Genomic DNA, 24,458 nt, shown 5'->3' with positions numbered 1-24,458 from the left:
CCCATAGAATAGCCCCTATTCCAAAGGAACAGGGTGAAGGCTGAAAAATGGTGAAATTTCACTGAAACACCTCTGTTGCTGAAGGAAAGGACTGAATGCTTCTTGGCCAGTTTCAGTTGAAATAATCTGATCTCAAACTCACACTTGAGTGCCACATAAACACTCGCATACAGAGCAAGGCCTTAACCAGAAATGACAAAACCTTAAAGTAGATCCCAAATAAAGCCTGAAGAGCTTCAGATGCAAAGTGGGAATAAGTTCAGATCCAGGAGAAAGATGTGCCTTTAAACTCCAGGGTTGACAAGGAAGCCTTTTAGGTGAGGTGACAGTGTGGATGTCACACCTGTTCACTAGCCCTGGAGCCGTTGGGAGTCTTTTATGGTCCCCATAAAGCCACGAAAATGTGGACCGAAAACAAATAAACTGCCACTTCTTTGAGATGAGCAGAAAATTGCTATTTGGGGTTGGTGTTTACAGGTGGCTCAGAAGTAAAGAATTCACCTCCCAGTGGAGGAGATGCAGGAGATTTGGGTTCAATCCCTGGGTCAGGAAGATCCCCTGGTGAAGGAAATGGCAACCCACTCATGTATTCTTGCCTGAAGAATTCCATGGACAGAGAGTTGGACGTGACTGAGCTACAGAGCTAAGACCATAGCGATCCACCTGCAAGTCCCAACAGGGCAAGGGAAAGAGACTGCTCTTACTGAGAGGAAGAGGAAGTTGAGAGGACTGTAGTAAACAGAGTCCATGGCTTTTTATTGGCTGAGTTCCAACTAGAAAGTTCAGTTCAGTCGCACAGTTGTGTCCGACTCTTCTTGACCCTAGGACTGCAGCACGCCAGGCTTCCCTGTCCTTCACTAACTCCTGGAGCTTACTCAAATTCATGTCATTTGAGTTGGTGATGCCATCCAATCATCTCATCCTTTGTCATCACCTTCTGCTCCCACCTTCAATCTTTCCCAGCATCAGGGTCTTTTCAAATGAATCAGCTCTTTGCATCAGGTGGCCAAAGTATTAGAGTTTCAGCTTCAACATCAGTCCTTCCAATGAGTATTCAGGACTGATTTCCTTTAGGATGGACTAGTTGGATCTCCTTGCAGTCCAAGGGACTCTCAAGAGTCTTCTCCAACACCACAGTTCAAAAGCATCAATTCTTTGGCGCTCTGCTTTCTTTATAGTCCAACTTTCACATCCATACATGATTTCTGGAAAAACCATAGCCTTAACTAGACGGACCTTTGTTGGCAAAGTAATGTCTCTGCTTTTTAATACACTGTCTAGGTTGGTTATAACTTATCTTCCAAGGAGTAAGCGTCTTTTAATTTCATAACTGCATTCACCGTCTGCAGTGATTTTGGAGCCACCCAAAATCAAATCTGCCACTGTTTCCACTGTTTCTCTTATTTGCCATAAGTGATGGGACCCGATACCATGATCTTAGTTTTCTGAATTTTGAGCTTTAAGCCAACATTTTCACTCTCCTCTTGCACTGTCATCAAGAGGCTCTGTAGTTCTTCACTTTCTGCCATAAGGGTCGTGTCATCTGCATATCTGAGGTTATTGATATTTCTCCCGGCAATCTTGATTCACAGCTTGTGCTTCCTCCAGCTCAGCGTTTCTCATGATGTACTCTGCGTATAAGTTAAGTAAGCACAGTAACAATATACAACCTTGATGAACTCCTTTCCCTATTTGGAACCAGTCTGTTGTTCCATGTCTAGTTCTAACTGTTGCTTCCTGACCTGCATACAGATTTCTCAAGAGGCAGGTCAGGTGGTCTAGTATTCCTATCTCTTTCAGAATTTTCCACAGTTTATTGTGATCCACACAGTAAAAGTTTGGCATAGTCAATAAAGCAGAAGTAGATGTTTTTCTGGAACTCTCTTGCTGTTTTGATGATCCAGTGGATGTTGGCAATTTGATCTCTGGTTCTTCTGCCTTTTCTAAAACCAGCTTGAACATCTGGAAGTTCATGGTTCACGTATTGTTGAAGCCTGGCTTGGAGAATGTTGAGCATTACTTTACTAGTGTGTGAGATGAGTGGAATTGTACGGTAGTTTGAGCATTCTTTGGCATTGCCTTTCTTAGTGATTGGAATGAAAACTGACCTTTTCCAGTCCTGTGGCCACTGCTGAGTTTTCCAAATTTGCTGGCATATTGAGTGCAGCACTTTCACAGCATCATCTTTTAGGATTTGAAATAGCTCAACTGGATTCCATCACCCCACTATCTTTGTTCATAGTGATACTTCCTAAGGGCCACTTGACTTCACATTCCAGGATGTCTGGCTCTAGGTGAGGATCACGCCATCATGATTGGGTTGTGAAGATCTTTTTTGTACAGCTTTTCTGTGTATTCTTGCCACCTCTTCTTAATACCTTCTGCTTCTGTTAGGTCCATACCATCTCTGTCCTTTATTGTGTCTATCTTTGCATGAACTATCCCTTGGTATCTCTAATTTTCTTGACAAAATTTGGTCCAGTTGAGAAGGGAATTGCAAACCACTTCAGTATTCTTGCCTTGAGAACCCCATGAACAGTGTGAAAAGGCAAAAAAAATAGTACCCTGAAAGATGAACTCCCCAGGGTCAGTATGTGCCCAATGCTACTGGAGATCAGTGGAGAAACAACTCCAGAAAGAGTGAAGAGATGGAGCCAAAGCAAAAACAACAGCAAGTTGTGCATATGACTGGTGATGGAAGCAAGGTCTGATGCTGTAAAGAGCAATATTGCATAGGAACCTGGAATGTCAGGTCCAGGAATCAAGGCAAATTGGAAGTGGTCAAACAGGAGATGGTAAGAGTGAATGTCGACATTCTAGGAATCAGTGAACTGAAATGGACTGGAATGGGTGAATTTAACTCAGATGACCATTATATCTACTATTGTGAGCAAGAATCCCTTAAAAGAAATGGAGTAGCCGTCATAGTCAACAGAAGAGTCCAAAATGCAGTACTTGGATGCAATCTCAAAAACAACAGAATGATCTCTGTTCGTTTCCAAGGCAAACCATTCAATATTACGGTAATCCAAGTCTATGCCCCGACCAGTAATGCTGAAGAAACTGAAGTTGAATGGTTCTATGAAGACCTACAAGACCATCTAGAACTAACACCCAAAAAAGATGTCCTTTTCATTATTGGGGACTGGAATGCAAAAGTAAGAAGTCAAGAAACACCTGGAATAACAGTCAAATTTGGCCTTGGAGTACAGAATGAAGCAGGGCAAAGCCTAACAGAGTTTTGCCAAGAGAATGCACTGGTCATAGCAAACACCCTCTTCGAACAACACAAGAGAAGACTCTATACATGGACATCACTACAGATGGCCAACACCGAAATCTGATTGATTATATTCTTTGCAGCCAAAGATGGAGATGCTCTATGCAGTCAGCAAAGACAAGACTGGAAGCTGACTGTGCCTCAGATCATGAACTTCTTATTCCCAATTTCAAACTGAAATTGAAGAAAGTAGGGTAAACCACTAGACCATTCAGGTATGATCTAAATCAAATCCCTAACAATTATACAGTGGAAGTGAGAAATAGATTTAAGGGACTAGATCTGATACAGCGCCTGATGAACTATGGATGGAGATTTGTGACATTGTTCAGGAGACAGGGAGCAAGACCATCCTCAAGAAGAAGAAATGCAAAAAAGCAAAATGGCTGTCTGAGGAGGCCTTACAAATAGCTGTGAAAAGAAGAGAAGCAAAAGACAAAGGAAGAAAGGAAAGATATACCCATTTGAATGCCAAGTTCCAAAGAATAGCAAGGAGAGATGAGAAAGCCTTCCTCAGTGATCAGTGCAAAGAAATAGAGGAAATACAATAGAATGGGAAGGACTAGAAATCTTTTGCTAGGAAGAGAGTCTTTTTTTCTTGCAGTTGGGCTCTTGTACTGTTGCAGGGCCTGAGAGCTCCCTCTTCTGGTCTCCTGAGTCTATTAATTGAGGCTTCTGTTTATTTGTGGTGTTTGTTTTATATAAGAAATTCTTTCTTACTGGTGTGCAAATGTCTTCTAAGATTGTTTAATATCTATTGATTATATTTCATATCTCCCATTGAAGGGTACTTGCCTAGTGCCTAATGGTCTATGTTTGATGGTGAGAGAGGGGATTTTTCTTTGTTACATTAGCTTATAAAACATCTTCCTGTTTTTAATTCACATCTCATTCATGATTCCTCTTTCCCTGGTGTCTCCTCAGTCTCTTAAGGATTTTGAAGAATAAAATGGTTCTCTTATTGTTTATACCTCTCTGGTTACTTAAGGCTGAGGACCACTCTGTTAAATCTAATTTGTTGTTCTTGGCTGTTTTACCTGTCCATGTGTATGTTTTAATTCCAGCTCTGCTAGGTGAGTGAATCTGATAGGTGCTTAAGTGCTCAGATGACAAGAATCCTCTCAATAGAACTGAGGTAGATTTTCCCTAGTATCCTTTCATTAGGAGACTTGAGGCTATTTTAAAAGATGTTGGTGTTTTACAGAGCCTAGTATAGAGTTTTACAAATAAATACTACTCAAGAAATAACTTTTTTATTTGCTTTTATTGTTGAAGCCTAGTGAAAAAGAAGTGTTCTAATCTATGTAGGGAGAAGATAAAGTGGGACTTGGTCAGGGAAAGTGTGGGGCAAGAAAAGTGTTGATGGACAGAAGTCTGTTAAACAGGAAATATCAGAAAGTATATTTTTTGCATCAACAGGAAGGTTGAGATGACTTAACAAAACATCAATTGGTTATTAGACTCCAATAATTACCTTAATCTGTTCCTCTTACAATTATAATGTACTTGTGTTCTCTATTATATAACTAAAAATACAGTATACATATTAATCTTTTAAGTAACATTATATAGTAGACCTAGCACTATTTAGTCAAATGCTTTTTAATTTTGGTTGATTTTATAGCATCTAACCCCTAAAATCTCTATACTAAATGCTTTTCTGAAGCTATTGACTCTGCTCCCCATTTTACAAGGATAGTAAATTAAACTGAAAGTCCAGTTAGGAAATGATAGGTCATTTACTTGTGAGAGGTTTTTCAGGAACCTTCTTGATGGAGTAACTACATCTAAATTGCAGTGACACCCTTAACTGCTTTATTTACCTTTCACAGGTCAAATGTACCATCATCATATACCTTAAAAATGTACTCTTCAATTGCAAAATGTTTCAGAACAAAAAAGCATGAGTGAATGAATATGGCATTCTCAGGTGAGCTACACTGTGAGCCTTAATTTCTTTATGGCCCAAATAAAGTTCATATGAAATTATGGGTACAAGTACACTTTTGGAGTGCTGAAACTTAAGGAGTTATCAAGAATATGCCAAAGCTCTGCCTTCTTACTGAGATCTTTTTCCATGCAGCAAATGTAAATTTGTTAGGAAAATAAATTTTTATATTAAACTGGTTCAGAAAAGAATTATTCTGACTTTTGTTTCTGTGGTCCTCGAACATCACCAGATAGTTTCCACAGTTTATTCTAATTATGCCTTGAAATCAGAGCCTTTGCCCTCCAATAAAGGAGACCAGATATAATATTGAAGTAATTTAAAAATTTACTAAACTGTGTTTTGTTTTTCTGGAACATATGTCATGAATATAACTTTTCTATCTTTACAGCCTGGTATAAAGATATTAGATCATTGATTCTAGAATTAACTCTTTGAATAAATGATATCCTACAGCAGTGTAATATTATTCTGACTCTGTGCATCTTTTATAATTAATCAAGCACTTTATAACTTCTGGCAATGTTACCTGTAGCTTGAGCAATAGGTCTATTATTACTGAGATGCCTGGGTCCTGGGAAGTACAGTTCTGTGCACAGGTTCTCTGACTTCTCTGCTACCTGGAGCTTTAAAGTACCTTTTTATTAATCCAAAGAGTAATATATGTCAATGATAGAAATCCAAATAATATAGAATGGTTATGCAAGGAAAGGAAAGTCTCCTTCTATTGCCAGATAAGCAATTCATCAATCTCTCCTCCTCAGAAGCAACTGTTAAATTTATTGAAAATATCATCTAGAAATGTTCTATGCATGTGTAAACTAATAAATAATATAAATATCAGTTCAGTTCAGTTGCTTAGTCATGTCTAAATCTTTGTGACCCCATGAATTGCAGCACACCAGGCCTCCCTGTCCATCACCAACTCCTGGAGTTCACTCAAACTCACATCCATCGAGTCCGTGATGCCATCCAGCCATCTCATCCTCTGTTGTCCCCTTCTCCTCCTGCCCCCAATCCCTCCCAGCATCAGAGTCTTTTCCAATGAGTCAACTCTTTGCATGAGGTGGCCAAAGTACTAGAGTTTCAGCTTTAGCATTAGTCCTTCCAAAGAACACCCAGGACCGATCTTTAGAATGGACTGGTTGAATCTCCTTGCAGTCCAAGGGACTCTCAAGAGTCTTCTCCAACACCACAGTTCAAAAGCATCAATTCTTCAGCGCTCAGCTTTCTTCACAGTCCAACTCTCACATCCATACATGACCATTGGAGAAACCATAGCCTTGACTAGATGGACCTTTGTTGGCAAAGTAATGTCTCTGCTTTTGAATATGCTTCCTAGGTTGGTCATAACTTTGCTTCCAAGGAGTAAGTGTCTTTTAATTTCATGGCTGCAGTCACCATCTGCATGATTTTGGAGCCCCAAAAAATAAAGTCTGACACTGTTTCCACTGTTTCCTCATCTATTTCCCATGAAGTGATGGGACCAGATGCCATGATCTTCATTTTCTGAATGTTGAGCTTTAAGCCAACTTTTTTACTCTCCTCTTTCACTCTCATCAAGAGGCTTTTTAGTTTCTCTTCACTTTCTGCCATAAGGGTGGTGTCATCTGCGTATCTGAGGTTATTGACATTTCTCCCGGCAATCTTGATTCCAGCTTGTGCTTCTTCCAGCCCAGCGTTTCTCATGATGTACTCTGCATAGAAGTTAAATAAGCAGCGTGACAATATACAACCTTGACGAACTCCTTTTCCTATTTGGAACCAGTCTGTTGTTCCATGTCTAGTTCTAACTCTTGCTTCCTGACCTGCATTTAGGTTTCTCAAGAGTATATATAAATGTTAAATTTATATATCTAAAGTATGTATATGTATATATATATACACACACACAAATATATATCATACAATATAATTCTATGTAAGTATAAACATACTGGGCACACTGTTTTGTCCCTTGCTTCTCTATTTAAAAATAGATCTTAGAAATTATTCTATATTAGCACAAGTATTATGTATTAAGGTCTTCCCTGGTGGCTCTGAAGGTAGAAAAATCTGCCTGCAATACAGGAGACCCAGGCTCAATCCCTGGGTCGGGAAGATCCCCTGGAGTGTCCTCCAACCCACTCCAGTATTCTTATGTGGAGAATCCCATGGACAGAGGAGCCTGGTGAGCTACCGTCCATGGGTTCAACAAAGAGTTGAACCCAGTCAGACGCGACTAACACTTTGACTTTCACACTTTCATTACTTATTGGCAAATATATAAATTGGACATATCCCTTGAATTGGAATTGCTTGATCAAAAAAAATATGTATTTACAACTTTTAAAAACTTTTGATCTGCTTGGAATTTATTTTAATAGGAGTAAGGTGAGGATCTCCTTTTTACATTTCCAGATAGCTGCTAGTTTTCCCAAAATCTCTTTGTTGATTAATAAATCTGTCTGCACTACTCCAAAATATATAGTTAACATATACTAAATTTTATATATATGTGAAATTCCATATGTATATATTCCATATATATATTTAGACTTTATTCTGTCAGTAAGCTAACCTATTCATCTTTTTAAATTACCAAAGCTTTTATATTAAGATCAGAGGTTGGTCAGCTATATTTGTGTGTTTGCTTTTTGGCCTAGTCCTTAAAATTTATTATTATTATTTTTAGCTTAAAAAGAAATGCTGTAATAGTCTGCCCTCCACACCCCGGGCCCTCAACTTAATTTATGGATTGATTTACAGAGACTTAAAATCATTGTTTCCCTTATGTAATAACAGGGTATGCATATTACTTTATTTACATGGTTGTATTATTTTTGTATGTCTTTATGTGTTTCTATTTATATTCTAAAATCAGATCATCTCCATTTATAAGCTTGATTTATCAGCTTTAAATAATATCCAGTGATAATCTGCCTTAGAAAATTAGAAAATCAGTGTGCTTACATTTCCTTTATTCTTCTCAATATTTGTTAGATTGTTTTTCAGCATATTTATTATTTACAATATTCATATTCTATTCTTTCATCCAATCCTAGTTTTTCATAATTTCCATGGCTCTAATATTTGAGTGGAATCAACTATTATTTTTCTGATTCTTCTTGCATTCCCTCATGTTTGAGATATTATTTTTCTTTATTTGTGGAAAGTATCTGGATAGAAATAAAATTTCTACATCATCCTTTTGACTCTGGAACCCTCTAGACTTTCTTTACTGATACTTGGCAATGAAAGTTTCTCATGGAAAGTGAACTCAGTTTATTATGTACCCCATCCCTAATGACTTGATTGATTTTTTGGCTTGGGTGCTCATAGTATCTTCTAAGTCCATCTTTGAAATCTCATGGTTGACTGTTCAATATAAGTTTTGGAGGGGGAAATTTACCTTTTCAATATTTTATTTCAGGAAAGCTTTTTCCTATAATATCTTTTAGCAAACTTCTGTCTCATTTGTTCCATGTCCTTTTACAGCAACATCAATTACACCTATTTTGGAGCTTTAATCTGTCATAGTCGTTCAATTTTTCCTACTATTTTTGAGGTATTTTCTCTTTTTCATTTTATGTTGCTCAGTTTTATCAATGTTGTTCTGCATATTCACAACCTTGTTTTCAGTAGTATCGGTGCCCCCTTTTTTGATGCTTATTAAACTATGGCTTTTCCAGTGGTCATGTATGGATGTGAAAGTTGGACTGTGAAGAAAGCTGAGTACTGAAGAATTGATGCTTTTGAACTGTGGTGCTGCAGAAGACTCTTGCGAGTCCCTTGGACTGCAAGGAGATCCAACCAGTCCATCCTAAAGGAGACCAGTCCTGGGTGTTCATTGGAAGGACTAATGCTGAGGCTGAAACTCCAATACCTTGGCCACCTGATGCGAAGAGCTGACTCATTGGAAAAGACCCTAATGCTGGGAGGGACTGGGGGCAGGAGGAAAAGGGGACGACAGAGGATGAGATGGCTGGATGGCATCACCAACTCGATGCACATGAGTTTGGGTGAACTCCAGGAGTTGGTGATGGACAGGGATGCCTGGAGTGTTGTGATTCATGGGGTTGCAAAGAGTCAGACATGAGTGAGTAACTGAACTGAATGTTTAATTCATTTAAATCATGATTTTATTTTTCTGTTTATTTCATTAGTTTTATGTAAAAGCTTCTTATGACCTTTATTTACTTTCTTTGTATGTTTTGTGGTACAGTTTTTCTGATGTAGTTTTTGATTATCTTAATTTTTTTCTTCAAGTATTTCTTTATATATTTTGGTTCTTTTTGTTCCCTTAGGGTATATTCTTACGTATTTTATGCTGGTTTATTTCTTTTTATTATTTGTATTAGAATTCAGTCAGTTCAGTTCAGTCACTCAGTTGTGTCCACCTCTTTGTGATCCCATGAATTGCAGCACGCCAGGCCTCCATGTCCATCACCAACTCCCAGAGTTCACTCAAACTCACGTCCATCGAGTCGGTGATGATATCCAGCCATTTCATCCTCTATCATCCCCTTCTCTTCCTGCCCCCAATCCCTCCCAGCATCAGAGTCTTTTCCAATGAGTCAACTAAGACTTTTTAAAAAGGGAGGGAAAGCTGAGTCATTTGTCACAATAACAGAAGATATGGCCCTTTGAAATAAGAGCATTGAATAGAGATGAAAAAGTACATAGGAAAAATGAAACAGAGAAATGAATAGTGAACTGGTAGAGCTCAAAAACAAATGGGAGAGAAAAACAAATGAACAGTATGAAAATAGAGTCAGCGATGAGAAGAATAGACTTGGAAAGCCTTATTTCAGTGGACCAGCTTTTTTTTTTCCTTAAGATAAAGTATAGTGGAAGTGCTTTAAGAGCGAATGGATTGATTGTTTTTGTAGGCTTTGTAAATTAAGGAAAAACCTCATCTGTAGGTTGGATTTTGCTGTCATCTAGTAGAACTTCATATTGAGTCATGTTGAAAATTCCTGTTTCAGGATTTTTTTAATGTACTGATGTAGTACTTAGTTCTTACCTTGCCAAGAGCTCCATCTCTCTTCTCATTTCTTACCCAACAGGTGAATTTTTTTTTCCCCATATGTCAGTTTTCCCTTACGTGGTTCCATCTCCTTTGCCACAGTTGGTGATCAGATAGCTATAGGGACTTGGAAGTCCCTATACCTGTACCCAGTCCCTGTACAAGTCCCTGCCATGTACCCAGGTCTTGCCTTTGTGAATTATGACTTCTTGCTTTCACTTCTCATCTGGTGCTCTTCCTGTCATCTGGAGATGTGAATAATCCGCTCTCAGCTTTCTCTCTCAGTGAGATGTAATACTCATTGTACTTGGCAAGCTTCTTAAAGTATGGTTCCGCATTGTGGCTACATACATATACACATTTGTATTTTGTATTTCCATTTATATTTCATATTTCCCATTTTTATTCACCTTGTCATTTTGTCTTTGTATCAAAGAAGAGAGCCTAGGCTTTGCCACGTTAACTAGACATCTTGACAACAGTCATATGAGAAAGCCATTCCTCTGGACTAAGCATTGCTCTCTCACTGTCAGTCACCTTCTAGAAAGAAGATACTGAGTTAATGACATGGTGACGCTTGAAGTTAGAAACACCAGAGTCCAAATTTATTTTTATCATGTTTTGAAGGACATAGAAAAGTGCCAGAGAAGCGTGAGTGGCAGCTGCATGAAGGGTGAAGAAATTGAAGAGGGAAGAAGTATTGCTTTGTTTCTCCAGGCACTGACTTTCACAGTGATAGCCACTGGCATTCTCCTAATAATCTGTACTTCCTTGGTTCCTGAGACAACCCTGAACAAAGTAAGATGTTAATAGCCCCAGATCCATTGGTTGGTAAGACCTGGAATTAGCAGTGCTGTCCACAGATCAAGGATAAGCCCGAGGTGTTTAGGTGTTGACAAATTGCAAAAGTACCTTCCTACTACCCAGCTTATATTTTATGATTGGACCATACCCATCAGATCCTGGCCCTATGTAAAACAGCTGCTGAATGAATGAATGCTTTGATTCCCTTCTAGGACAAGGGCCAGGCCACGCTACAAACCTGGCTACTCATCTGGGGCCCTGTTGTTATTCCTCTATATTCACATGGCCTACCCTATGCCTCTCTCTTCTCCTTTTCTGTCCATAACAAGGACACTGTCATTGGATTTAGAGCCTATTTGGTTAATCAGGATGATCTCATCTTGAGGTCCTTAAATACATCTTTGAAGACATCCCCCTTTTGTCAAATAAAGCCATATTCAAAGGTTCTACATGGATATATATTTTGGGGGCTGTCATTCAACCCACTACATTTACGAGACATGTATTGGAGAATATTCTCATGTGTGACAGACATACATGTCCATCAGTAATGAATTGATACATAGAAAAATTGTAAACTGTGATGTATGTGAGATTCTCAAAGAGTTAAAGCTACAATCCCACCTCCTTCCTGCCCACTCACCTCTAACGTACTGAATTATTGCAGTCGTGGTTGAAAATCAATGAATGGTTATAAGGCCACTTAAATGTCTATCTTTGAATATTGCCAGGATTTTACTTTTTGCTGTGCCTTACTCACAAGGCTGAACTCCCCTAATATTGATACTCCTCCCCAGCTTCATTTAAACTTGCTCTATTCTTTTTGCGTTTTACTTTGTTGACCCATGTGAGCCTACACTTTGACACATTGCCTGGTCATTGCTTTGACCATCAGTTTGACACATTGACAGCTGTATTGTGGGGGTCCTGGAATGATTTCAGTACACACTGCATTTTCAATGAAGAAAATACTTGCAAATTCTGCCTTTGTACCTAGACTCATTTTGCAGCAGTTCCATAAACAAGTAGTGATAATAGAACAGTGGCCCCCAGTTTGTTGAATGCAGAGCAGAGGAAGTTAGGGAACCCGCCTATGTTTGGTAGAACAAAGTTTCACATCCAGATCCTTCTAACTCCAAAGCCCAACATTTAGCCACTATGCTGTAAGGCTCCACTGGAAAGCAGCCACTTGAACCAGGGATGGGATTATGTCACTTCTCTGTGCCAGATTAATAAAATGCTAAAATAGGCAATCTCTGTGAGATCATCTGACTCTTCAAAATAGTATAGAGAATGAAATAAATTACTTTATCCAGAGGATTAATTACTTGATTAAAGAATTTTGCAGAAGCACCTAATGAATATAATTCTTGCTTTCTGGTCACAAAGACAGGCTGCCTTTAAGTTAAACTTTCAATGCCGTGCATGTTACACAATTTCTATAGGTGGTAGAATGTTAGAAGTAACCTCACTCAGTTAAAAAGGCATGAGAGGGCAGGGATAACAGTGGTGATCACAGTAAAATGAAGAAAAGTCGAAGGCTCTACCAGAAACAGCAAGAAAGCACATTGAAATTATACTACACAGCCTAGAGACACAAAACATTTCATTTCCCTTTGAATGAAACTGGCCTGACCTTCACCATCCTGAAATAACAGGAAATATTGTTTCTCTGGTAACTGTATTGCATTTTAGGCAAGTAGTTAAGCAGAATGCTCAGCATGAATAAATACAGTTAGAAATTGTTCGGGCAGATTTCTATGAAGAGTGCATGTTAAGCAGTAATATAAATGTAAGAGCTTACAGCAAAATGAAAGTTGTATTGTAAAGGTCAAACTTGCCTAAGAGAGATATTTAGGTAAACTATTGGGTGGAAAAACTGATTCCCATTTTGTTTTAATGGTTAGTAACGTATGGTGGCTGAGGTGATGGGTTTCAGCTGAGTGAATCTTACAGTATTATCTTGTGTTTGATTCAGCAGAATGTGGATGATTTTTGCAGGACTATGAAAAATGGCTGAGTTCCCTCTTCCTGAGTCTGAAATTAATGACTGGAAACATTATCAACAAGGTAGGTTGTCAAAAGAATAGTGTAAGTACTTTATCTAGAAATGGTGTATTTTCCCTTAGATAAACATGGAGGATTATTATGGGATAGTTTAGGACAAATTTATGTAATTTTGTACTCAGCCACAATATTAGCTAAAAACAACTGAAGGTAAGAATCAGATATAGAAATATAAATATATGATGTATGTGTGTGTGTGTGTTCTTCCTCAGTGGCTCAGTGGTAAAGAATCTGCTTGCAGTACAGGAGCTACAGGAGATGTAGGTTCAATCCCTGGGTCGGGAAGATTCCCTGGAGGAGAGCATGGCTACCCACTCCAGTATTCTTTCTTGGAGAATCCCATGGACAAAGGAGCATGGCGGGCTACAGTCCATAGAGTCACAAAGAGTTGGACACGAGTGAAGTGACTTAGCACACACACACTTATATATATATATACACACATACTGAACTGCAAGGAGATCAAACCAGACAATCCTGAAGGAAATCAATCCCAAATATAAATTGGAAGAATGGATGCTGAAGCTGAAGCTCCAATGCTTTGGCCACCTGATGTGAAGAACTGACTCATTAGAAAGACCCTGATGCTGGGAAAGACTGAAGGCAGGAGGAGAAGGGGACAACAGAGGATGAGATGGTTGGATGGCATCACTGACTCGATAGACATGAGTTAGAGCAAGCTCCTAGAGATGGTGAAGTACAAGGAAGGCTGGCGTGCTGCAGTCCATGGGGTCACAAAGAGTCGGACGTGATTGAACAACAACAACAACAATATGTATAAATCTCTGCCTGATTCCTGGATTTGAAGTATACTATCTAGGCTCATTCCCCAGTAAGAAGACTGGCTGGGGCCATAAGAACTTGTAGTAGGACCAGAAGATCCCTAATATCACACCTGGACTGGTGGATGAGCCCTCAAAGATGACCTCTGCCCTTGGGCAATTTTATACTTACTTACCTAATCCTTAAATTTATCAGGCATTTATTGAACCCCACTATGTTGCTCTTCTAGAGATGTGGAGATCAGTGAAGCATAATTACTGCCTTCAACCCTGTTTTGGGAGGGTAGGCATGGCGATCAAGCACATAGGCTTGTTACATTTTACAGTGTTAAGGGAACGCTGAAGTCTTGAGGGAGCCTAGCTGATTCCACTCCATCTAATTAGAGGGAGGGGAGGAATTGAGGGAAATCTTGAAAGAGTTGCAGTTTGTCAAAAGTTTGCGGTCGTAGCTGTGGGACTACAGAAGTTATTTAATCTTTGGGCCTGTTTCTTCTATAAAACATTGAAAAATGGGCCCACCTATCTTTCTGGGTTGTATATCTTTCTGGGTTGTCTTTAAGATTACATGAGAGCATGTGTAAGAAGTCTGGAGCTTGTTAAGTATGGTTAAATTTTCATTATGATCACTTTTGACCACTTTCCTTAGGATTTAAAAACAAAAACCTCTTAACTCCTTCCTGAGGGCAGGGAGGTTCTGAAATCTCTGTGAAATGTGACTAGCTTTACCATTTTTGTCTGATAAGCTGCAAGAAGTTAAGGTATAAGTAATTTCTCAAGTAGGTGATTCTGCTTAAACGTGAATTGTTGGCCCCATGCACATCTAGACTATAAGGAAAATAAACTGTTAATCTAGTGTTAAGCTTTTTGTTCTTTCCTGTCTCTGCCTTAGTCATTCAGTCATGTCTGACTCTTTGTGACCCCATGGACTGTAACCCACTAGGCTCCTCTGTTCATGGGATTTTCCAGGCAAGAATACTGGAGTGGGTAGCCATTCCCTTCTCCAGGGGATCTTCCTGATCCAGGGTTTGAACCTGGGTCTCCTGCATTGCAGGCAGATTCCTTACCATCAGAGCCGCCAGGGAAAGCCTGTCTTACCCTCTGCCTTACTCTCTCTGCAGCCACTTTTCTCTGTAGAGCACCTCTTCAGTTGTTCCTGAGACAGCCATTGGTGCCATGTTTCCAGCTAGTCTCACACATGAAAACACCCAGGAGAAGCATTTTTAAAGTTTGTTTAGATATGATTAATCCGCTCAGAAAAGTCGTGTGAATACTGTATAATGATTTTATTAGAGAAAGTAGTTTTCTTGGGGATTGATCCTTGTTTCATTGGCTGAAGCACTCATCCCAAGCCTTTTGATCCAGTTTAGTGAAAAGGTTAAAAGTGAACCCACTTTCAAATGGTATAGCTTAACTAGGAATAATTTTAAGAGCTCACAATCAGGTATCTGTAACTTTAATATCTGTTTATTTATTTAAATCAACTGAGATCTTTGGGCATTTACAGTGCATATTGGTATGTCATATTTTCTGCCCAGGATTTCGTTCTTCACCAGTACGTCCAGCCCTGTGATAATCATGGTTGCTTCTGAACTTGCTGCCTCCCCATGAAAATTTTCCTTGCTTGCATCCTCGTAGCTTCCTGTTCTGGCTCTAAGTTATGGCACAGATTGTCATCTCTACTCGTCAGCTCCACAGTTGGTGGAGAGTGGAATAGCTGTTTCTGTCCTGCAATTCTCTTAGTGTTAGGAACAGCTAATATTAATAGTTTCTCTGAATATTATAGTTCTTCTAAGCTGCTTAGAATAAAATTGGGGTATCATTTCCTAGAGGACTCTGATACAGCTTTCCAGGGCTGTTAAACCATTTTAGTTCATTGGGAAGATGCATCAGAAGCATATTGTGAAAGTTATTCCTACATGAAAGAAAGAAAATCAAACTTGATGTGTTACATCATCATCTTTTAGTTAAACTTCATTTTTCTCTGCTCTCTTTGGCCCATGTGCCAGTGAAATGAAAGACTGTTATAAAACCACAAGTACAGGAAAAAGGGGAAGCACTGTTTTTGTAAAAGCAACTCTAAAACATAGCTATTAAAAGAAGCTATCTTTAAAAAATTTAGAATAGACCCATCTAAATTCTCAGTTTAAAAATACTAATACAAATACCTAAAAGGTTTTAGATAATTGTTGATGTTATTCAATAAATGTTGAATGAGACAGCAAGGTATCTTGAAATTGGGTTATGATTTATTGTAATTATTTGTGGAATTTTGGTTTTTCATTTTAGATAGTATACCTCCTGCAGGCAGGAATGGGCTTCATTGCCCTCATCATGGTTGAGAGAAGACTAAAAGCTCTTGTCTTTACAGGGAAATGTGGGCTGGCTCAGCCTTAACCAGCAATTTCAGATCTGTTTGCCTATTGGTTTATTTTTGCCTAATCTTTTTCAAGACTTTCAGAATCACTCTGTTATATAGCAGATGATTTTGTCTTTTTAATCTAATCTGAGGGCTTTAGATAAGTATGGAAGGTTTTTTTTGCTCCTTTGCATTTAGTGTTTGACAACAATTTTTGTTTTAAACCTGTTGCTTTTTATGATATACTTTTAGTTTTTAATCATTTTTATTTACTAAATATCTGAGATGTTTTTCTTTTTCCTTGTGTTTATATACCAGTCATGATTTAATATTATCTCTATAAGATTGAAGAATCTTATTTGACGTCTAGGTGATGTAGATAGGAGTATGCTTTATCTTTATTCTTCTTCCTCTCCTTCTCATATCACCAGAGGTAGATTATGTTATTATCTTTTAAATTGTTATGGTCTGTAACATTTATATTTTGTTCCACTTATTCTCCTAGGTGAATAGTGTCTTTATAGTGATTTTTCCACTTAATTCTAAGTTTATGGGATATCATACTACAGTAGTTGTTTTAAAGAAGGGCTCAAAGAAGCTATGCTTCTGAGTTTTTGCATGTTTCATATTATCTGTCAATGACCTGATAACTTGTTCAGATTGAACATTCTTGGTTTATATTTTCCTTTCCCAAGGACTTGGTAAATATTGCTTTATTGCCTCCTACAGTAATTTTTTTTTTTTTTTTAAGTCTGAGGTCAGTCATTTTTTTTAAATAGGAGAATTGATTCTTGCCCTCACTCCCCATCCCTCCCCCAAAACAGAAAGCTGTCATTAAACTCCAGAGAGTTTCTCAGGTTAAGTGCTGATCATTCTAAAGCAACTTTTCCTGATACACAATATACTCGTTTTACCTGTACACAATGAACTCATTTTACCTATATGCTTGATTTTTCCTTTACTTCAAAGAAATGTTCTTTTGTTTTATATTTGGATATTTATTGTTATATTTCTTCTTTAGGAACATCAACTGTGTCCATGTTGCCTCTTCTTTAGCTCCATAACAGTACTGTTCTTTCAGATACTTAAATGTCATTGTTCTATATTTTTGTGCTTTTGGAAATGGTTTGTTTTTTCCTTCTGAGAGCTTTAATGTAAACTTCATTGTTGTAGAGTTTTATTTTTCTCTCTTCTTTTTTTGGACTTTTTTTTGGACTCAGCCCTTTACATTTGTTTTCTGATCTTTTCTCTTGAGGCCTACTATGTCTTATCTGGATTCTTGTTTCAGAGGGGTTGTGATTTTTGAAATGATTTTTATTTAAAGAATACTATATTTTTCATAATTTTTGGCCTGATTTGTGTTATAGTCTTAAGAAATTTTTATCTGCCTTCTGCTTGTCATATTCTTTTCCTTAGTGTTTTAGTACTATTTTTATATATGTCCCAGCTGATTTTTTTCCCCTATTTTTTACCTCTAATATGTATATGAATCAGCTGTTTTATGTTCGATAGTATAGAGGAGAGTTAGTTAGACTGCAGCAGAAAGTTTGGATTTTAGACCAAGGATTTTGAACATATTTCCATGAGCATTCTATTCTAAGTATATAGTAAACCAAATTCTGTGTAACCTAGCAGTCTTTCTGGTACCTAGTGAAGCCATAAGCTCATTCTTTCTTTCTTTCTGTCTTTTTTCCCCCTCCTTCCTTCTCTTCCCTCCCCTCCCGTCCCCTTCCCTTCCCCTCCCCTCATTTTTCTCTCTAGCTTTCTCTGTCTTTCTCTCATCTTTTCTCTCTCTCCCTTCTCTCCCCTTCCTTTCTTCCTTTTTTCCCTAATTCTCTGCAGGGCTACTTCCACTGATAATTTCTCTACACCCACGTTTCACCCACAGCAACTCTTTTGGAAAGATGACATGTCTGAATGTTTCATGTTCAGCTTGGCAATATCTGCCACGGTATAAAGTGAGGTTTACCGAGAGCTCCACAGCTCCTGCATGAAACCCAGGTGGCTGTTCAGGTGAAGAAGGACTCTCTCTGTCTTGGCAGATCCTGCCTACGGCGGTGAATGCTTCACTGTGCTCAGGGCCTGAGGTGGCTTCTGTCTCTTGTGGAGTTTTCCCCTGTCTTTGTGTTGTTTTTACTGTACGTGGCAGCCGTTGTGGTTTAGCACTGTGGTTGCTTCTTCATTTGTTGTGGTTTATGGTTGTGGTGGTTTCTAAGTGTATTAGTTATCTTTCGTTATGGAACAAAGCACCTCAAAACTTGGTGACTTAAATCAACTATGATGTGTTACTTCTCCCAGCTCTGTTGGTTGATCAGGCAGTTCTGCTGATCTCACCTGGGTTTATTTACATGGCTTCAGTCAGCTGGTGACTCATTTTGCAATGGCTGAGACAACTGGGATATTGTGGTCTCTCTTTCCATGTGGTTTCATCCTGGCTATCTTCATGGCATGGTGATCTCAGGGTTCCAGAAGGCAGGAAGCTGCAAGACCTTTCATGGCAGAGGCTAGAAAGTCTCATAGCAACATTTCTGCTGCATTCCATTACTCGAAGCAAGTCAGAAGACCAATCCAGTTTCAAGAGGTGGCAAAGTCGCATTGTAACTGGCATATAGTTATAGAAGGAGTTATTAATATTTTTCCTCTATTTGGGTAAACATTGTGGTTCATTTTTTGATTTATGTTTCTTCACCCTGTTTTCGTTTAATGGTTTAATGTTTTAATGGTTAAGAAAGGAACAGTTTTACACTGTTGCCTTCATAAGAAGTCAGCTATTATTAGTTTTAATGGTGATTAATATTAGTATACCTTATTTATAATAATATAGCACCTTTTATTTTTTGCTTATTAAAGACCATAAGGTTTAATGTAAGAAATGACTCTTCTGTTTGTTGTTAATAGCTCCCAATCATAGTGTAAGGATTCTGAGACTTGAAATGGGAAAGCTTTTTCCAGTTTATATAGTATAGGATAATGAATTTTAGCCTGGAGACCAGGAAGGCAGTCTTCTATTTCGGATTCTAATCCTAGCTGTGTGATCTTAAGAAAATGAGTTTACTTTTGTTTCTCATTTACTAAAGTGAAGATGTTCTTAAACTTTAAGGTCATAGAATTTACCTATGAGATTTGTTAAAGAGTCAAATTCAGTCTCTCCCTTGAAATTCTTACTCTGTAGGTCCAAGATCAGATCTAAGAATCTGATTTTTAAAATAAGCATTTTACATGATCCTGTTGTGGGTCATCTGTTGACTATATTCTGAGGAATACTTTACATCTTAGTTTTAACAGAACTTTGAAAACCTCATCAGCTTCCATTTGCAAAAATCTATTGATTATTAAATGTATATTTAAAATGTGTTTGTTATTTGAGCAATGATAAGCTGTTTAATTACCTGCCTCACTTAAAATGTGAGAATAAACATCTTAACTTGGGCCCAGTGTTTTCACATCTACCATTATGGAAATGAAAGAAAAATCAGCTTCTCATGCACATCATTAACATCTGTTGATTAAAAAAACTATACATTTTTTAAAAATTCTCATCTTTGTGTTATACTTTTATTCTCTGCCATGCAAAATGGAAATCAGTTGACATTATACAACCTACTCCAGTATTCTTGCCTGGGAAATCCCATGGACAGAGAAACCTGGTAGGCTACAGTCCATGGGGTTGCAAAGAGTCAGATACAACTTAGAGACTAAACAACACCAAATAATTACTCTTACCGATCTGGGGACCAATCTTTAATAAGTTAAAAATTTGTGCTTTCCATAGCCTAATATGTGAAAGTTTCATGCTCTGTGCTAGGGAAGCTATTTCTCATGACTCAGACGTATCTACTTGAAAGTTAATTTTAAGCAATGGACAGTGTGAATGATTAAAACAAAGCTTGCACATATAAGGTGCTAAGATTTTTAGATAAAACATTTTTAAATATGAGAAAATAGAGTTCAGTGACTTTTAACATTAAATAGTTCAAGTTCAATGTCACCCAGCATATCATCATAGATGGGCTTTGGGTTAAGGATATATGATTTAGTAATAATGTACCCAGAACTAAAGAATATTCACTTACAGGGGGTATTGTAATCTTTTTTTTTTTTTCTCAGATTTTGGCAGGCCACAGTTTTAGCTTGTGGGCCATACAGAAACAGACCATGGGCCACTTTTGGCCCTCAGGTAGTAGTTTGAAAGTACTTCTTTATTATAAATGGCTTCCCTTGTGTCTCAGCTGGTAAAGAATCTGCCTGCAATGTAGGATACCTGGGTTTGATCCCTGGGTCGGGAAGATTCCCCTGGAGAAAGGAAAGGCTGCTGCTGCTGCTAAGTTGCTTCACTCGTGTCCGACTTGTGTGACCCCATAGATGGCAGCCCACCAGGCTCCCCCGTCCCTGGGATTTTCCAGGCAAAAGCACTGGAGTGGGGTGCCATTGCCTTCTCTGAGGGAAAGGGTACCCACTCCAATATTCTGGCCTGAAGAATTACATGGACTGTATAGTCCATGGGATCGCAAAGAGTCGGACACGACTGAACGACCTTCACTTTTACTATAAAACCGCTCTTTATGATAAAAATACTTGTCAAACTCGAAATAAGATTGGATCCAGGTTTTAAACATTGTGTTAGTAATTTAGCTGACTTTATTTTTGTTAGCGCAACTCTCTATTTGGCCACTTGATGGCAGCATTTACTACATGTTAACATTGAACTTTTTTTTTTTTTTCCCCTCCCCTAGGTTGTTCAGCCTCGTTTAACATTGGTAGTGGAAAAGATTGATAGCAATGCAAATGTATTTATAACCAAGAGAGATAGTCACCTTCCACCCCAATTAGCCTTTGCATTGATTTACTGAAGAAAAACATCTATTACTGAAAAAAGTCTTACAGATTAGTGTTGCATTATTTTGTTACAGTTGGAATATGTAGGGAAAGTGATCTTGAAGAGGATACACTTTAGTCTAACCAAAAATGTATTTTCCCAATAGTTAAAAAAAAGATACATCATTGAGGATGCAGCTCTGGTTCAGAATACAGTTTTTTCCCCCTTAAAGCTATCTGCTTAGTTATTTGAATATTTTCTAATAATGAGCTTGTGTCACATTTTAGATCTTTAAAAAGAGATTTATTCATGAACTGTTGCTTGGATAAAGCCATTGATCTACCAATAAAGAAAAATCCCATTTCTCAATTTCTTTGTGAGAATATAATTATGGTTAGAACTGAAGTCTTTTTTTTCTTTCTTTTTTTTAGTGAAAAGGCTTACTGCCTCCTGAAATACATTTTTGTACCCTCTAAAGATTGGAACTGCAACCGTGACTTTTTTCCTGCGGAGAAAAACCTACCAGCAATGACTGTATAAACATCCTGGTAAATACTTTCTAGGGAAGGTTTTCTAAGAGAATTCCCGTTTGAGATTTACATAGAGCACAAATTGATAGAGATTTACAAGGCAGTTACGATTTAACACTTTTGACTCGAAAGAAGAAAATAGTATTTTTTTGTTTTGTTTTAACCATTGCCTGTTTTCTCTTGGTTCCTTGTTTCTCTTAAAAAATCATAGCATTTGGAAAAGTTTGATAGGCATTTTGTTTTTCGAGCTTTTACCAGAGAAGATTCCCCATATGATAATTCCTTGCCATCTGAATTTATATGTCAGAGTTAGGATAGGGTACTCAGTATTGTAAAGGGACTCTGCTGAGCCATCAGGACTGCAAAAATGACAAAAAAGTAACTTGGGAAGTTGTGGATGGATGGCGAGTTTATATAAATATCTTTGTGGGTGCATATAAATGTTCTGGGGAGACAGTTCCAGCTCTGCTACTTTCACAAGCTTAACTCTATTTTCTGAGCTCTAGGGATGTTTACTTACATACAATTGTACATTTCCTTCTGTTTATATATGCTTGGATATTCTGCGTCTATAAAAGGAGACTTATGTTCCTTATACGCACTTCCTGTAGCTCATCTCATGCTAGCTTAAAATTAAAAGAAGATTCTATAGTAAAAGTAATGCAAAATTACTGAAGAAAGCTTATAAAATATAGATATGTGAAAAGTAAATAAAAACCTATATCTTACCATGCCTTTATTGAGTGTTATAGTCATAAATATGTATATATATCACAAATAAATATAAAAATGTTATAGAAATTAGGTCATACATTAGTCTTGTACAGGTTTTCACAACCAAGTCAGACACAGTTTCTATTGCTACACAATTCACTTATATGCCTTTTCTTTTTAACATAAGCACATAATCCTCATTTTCAGATTTATCATTATGAGATATGCTACCTGGTTTGGACCCCTGGAAAAAGAACATTTAAATGATACCACTGTAGTCACCCACTGGGTCTGATTGCATACATATGGGAATTCATAAAGAGGACCCATCTCCAGATGGCCTCACGTTAACAGGGACATTTTCAAAATCGTATAGGAAGTTAAGGTCTAGAGCTGACAGGCATAATTGCTGTGATGTTCAGTCTCAGATGAAATCAGTGTGGAAAAGAGAAAGAAAACAATAGCCCTGACAGCTTTCCCAGTTGCAAGCTTTGCTGTATGTAATGTGCTGTTCACTTCTAGCCAAAAGTTGAGAAAGAAAGGAAGCGCTTGAGTGGCTGCACTAGAGAGGGGCTGGTTGCCTTTCAGGAGAGCCTTGTTTTCACTTTGTGCTCTGAAACCCTGAGAGCCCAGCACAATGCTGTCTCCCTCACTGGTGCCAGAAGGTGCTGAGAACTGCCTGCCCAGAAATGCCAGCTGGAAGTCAGAACAATCTCAACTGCAGCCCTCTTACCAATTACTTGATGAGCATGTGTGCACACATATGTGTGGGTGTTCTTGCATGGATGAATGCATGTTCACACATGTTCCATGCATGCTGAGTTTTCTGGTTAGTGTAGTTCCATCAAACCCTGGTCACAGGAACTTGGGTCAGTGTTTTAGGCATGACGCATCTCAGACAGTGTGTGGTCTCTGAATACAGGTACCCAGCCTGACTACAGTGAAGGCAGCTCCATTACGTTCAGCAGTGTCTCAGTTAAAGCAGAATAGAAGGGTTTCAGCAAAGAGAAGGAATCAGGTTGTGCTGCTGGTTTAGTCTGACTGTGAGTGGAGAAATAGTGAAGCAATTGAGGGCGCCTACCTGCTATAACATTGTGGGAATCTCCCGAAACTATGAGGCAAACTTAGGTTTGGCAAGTTTGCTTAATGGTTTTGGTAAGCCTTGTAGCCAGATACCATTTCTGGGTTTAGAATAGTTGAGTTCTGTGTCAAATTTGTTTTTTGTTGTTTTGCTATTTGCAAATGTCCAGCCCCCATGAAATCTTTGCATATTCAATAAAAAATTACCCAGGGAGTTGAAATTGGCATTGATTTTTAATTTATACAGAACTTATTACAAATATATATCAGTGTCAATTAAAATGTTTCATTGCCTACAACATATAGGAAATCAAATTTTATAATTGCATTTACCATGTGGGCAGTAACACTGGTTTCAGGGTTTAAAGGTCATTGATAATCAGGCTCTGAGTTTAAATTGCAATATGTTTTTTCCATCTCCCTCCTAGATTGCAAATGTGACAAAGAAACACTGGCACAACTTAGCATTTCCTAATAAAAGAAACATTGATGCTTGCTTTCTGTTTGCCTTTCTTCCTGTGCCACATCCTTCATAACTGCAAAGATAACTTGCAGGTAAATATTCAGTCAGTGTTTGAACAATGAGAATGGTAATACCAATTTGAGTAACAAAATACAAATGGGCCCTTTGGCTTTGATTTATAGAAGCGACATGAATAAAAAAGTCAATTCTTATTTATTATCAAGTGGGAACTTAGTGTTCTCAAATTTGTCTGTCCTTGTTAAAATTCCTCTTTAATTTTAGTAGGACTCTTCCCTAAGAGTTTTCCATCTTGCACTTCCCATTTTCCATCCTCCATTCATCATTCTCAAGTTTCTCATTCCTGGAATTTTGCTTCTTTCCTGGTAAGTTGTAGTAAGGGAAAAATATTCATTTTGTTATCAGGTTGTAGTCACTGATCTGACTGAATTCTGGTTTTCATGTGTCATCTAGTATTAATATGTGTCAATTCTCTAGGCCATGACTTCTTCACCTGCAGAATGAGGGTGATGAATGGTTTGACTTCTGTGGTCACTTTTAATTTTAAAATCCTGTGCTTCTTAGTTTCATTTCCCTTGTGGAAAAATTCAGA

At 38.0% G+C, this 24,458-nt stretch overlaps 1 long non-coding RNA gene across 1 annotated transcript; it reads left to right on the top strand.

Annotated features, from left to right (window-relative positions):
• The first annotated feature begins 13,018 nt into the window (after nt 1-13,018).
• On the top strand, nt 13,019-23,941 carry LOC129642112 (uncharacterized). The gene is made up of 3 exons (XR_008709540.1): nt 13,019-13,110; nt 21,493-21,609; nt 23,814-23,941. It is a non-coding gene; the product is annotated as an uncharacterized LOC129642112 (long non-coding RNA).
• The last annotated feature ends 517 nt before the right edge of the window (nt 23,942-24,458 follow it).

Source organism: Bubalus kerabau, chromosome 1, assembly GCF_029407905.1.
Source record: "Bubalus kerabau isolate K-KA32 ecotype Philippines breed swamp buffalo chromosome 1, PCC_UOA_SB_1v2, whole genome shotgun sequence".
Classification (NCBI taxonomy): Eukaryota; Metazoa; Chordata; class Mammalia; order Artiodactyla; family Bovidae; genus Bubalus; species Bubalus kerabau.
This window is presented reverse-complemented; position numbering and strand designations above follow the sequence as displayed.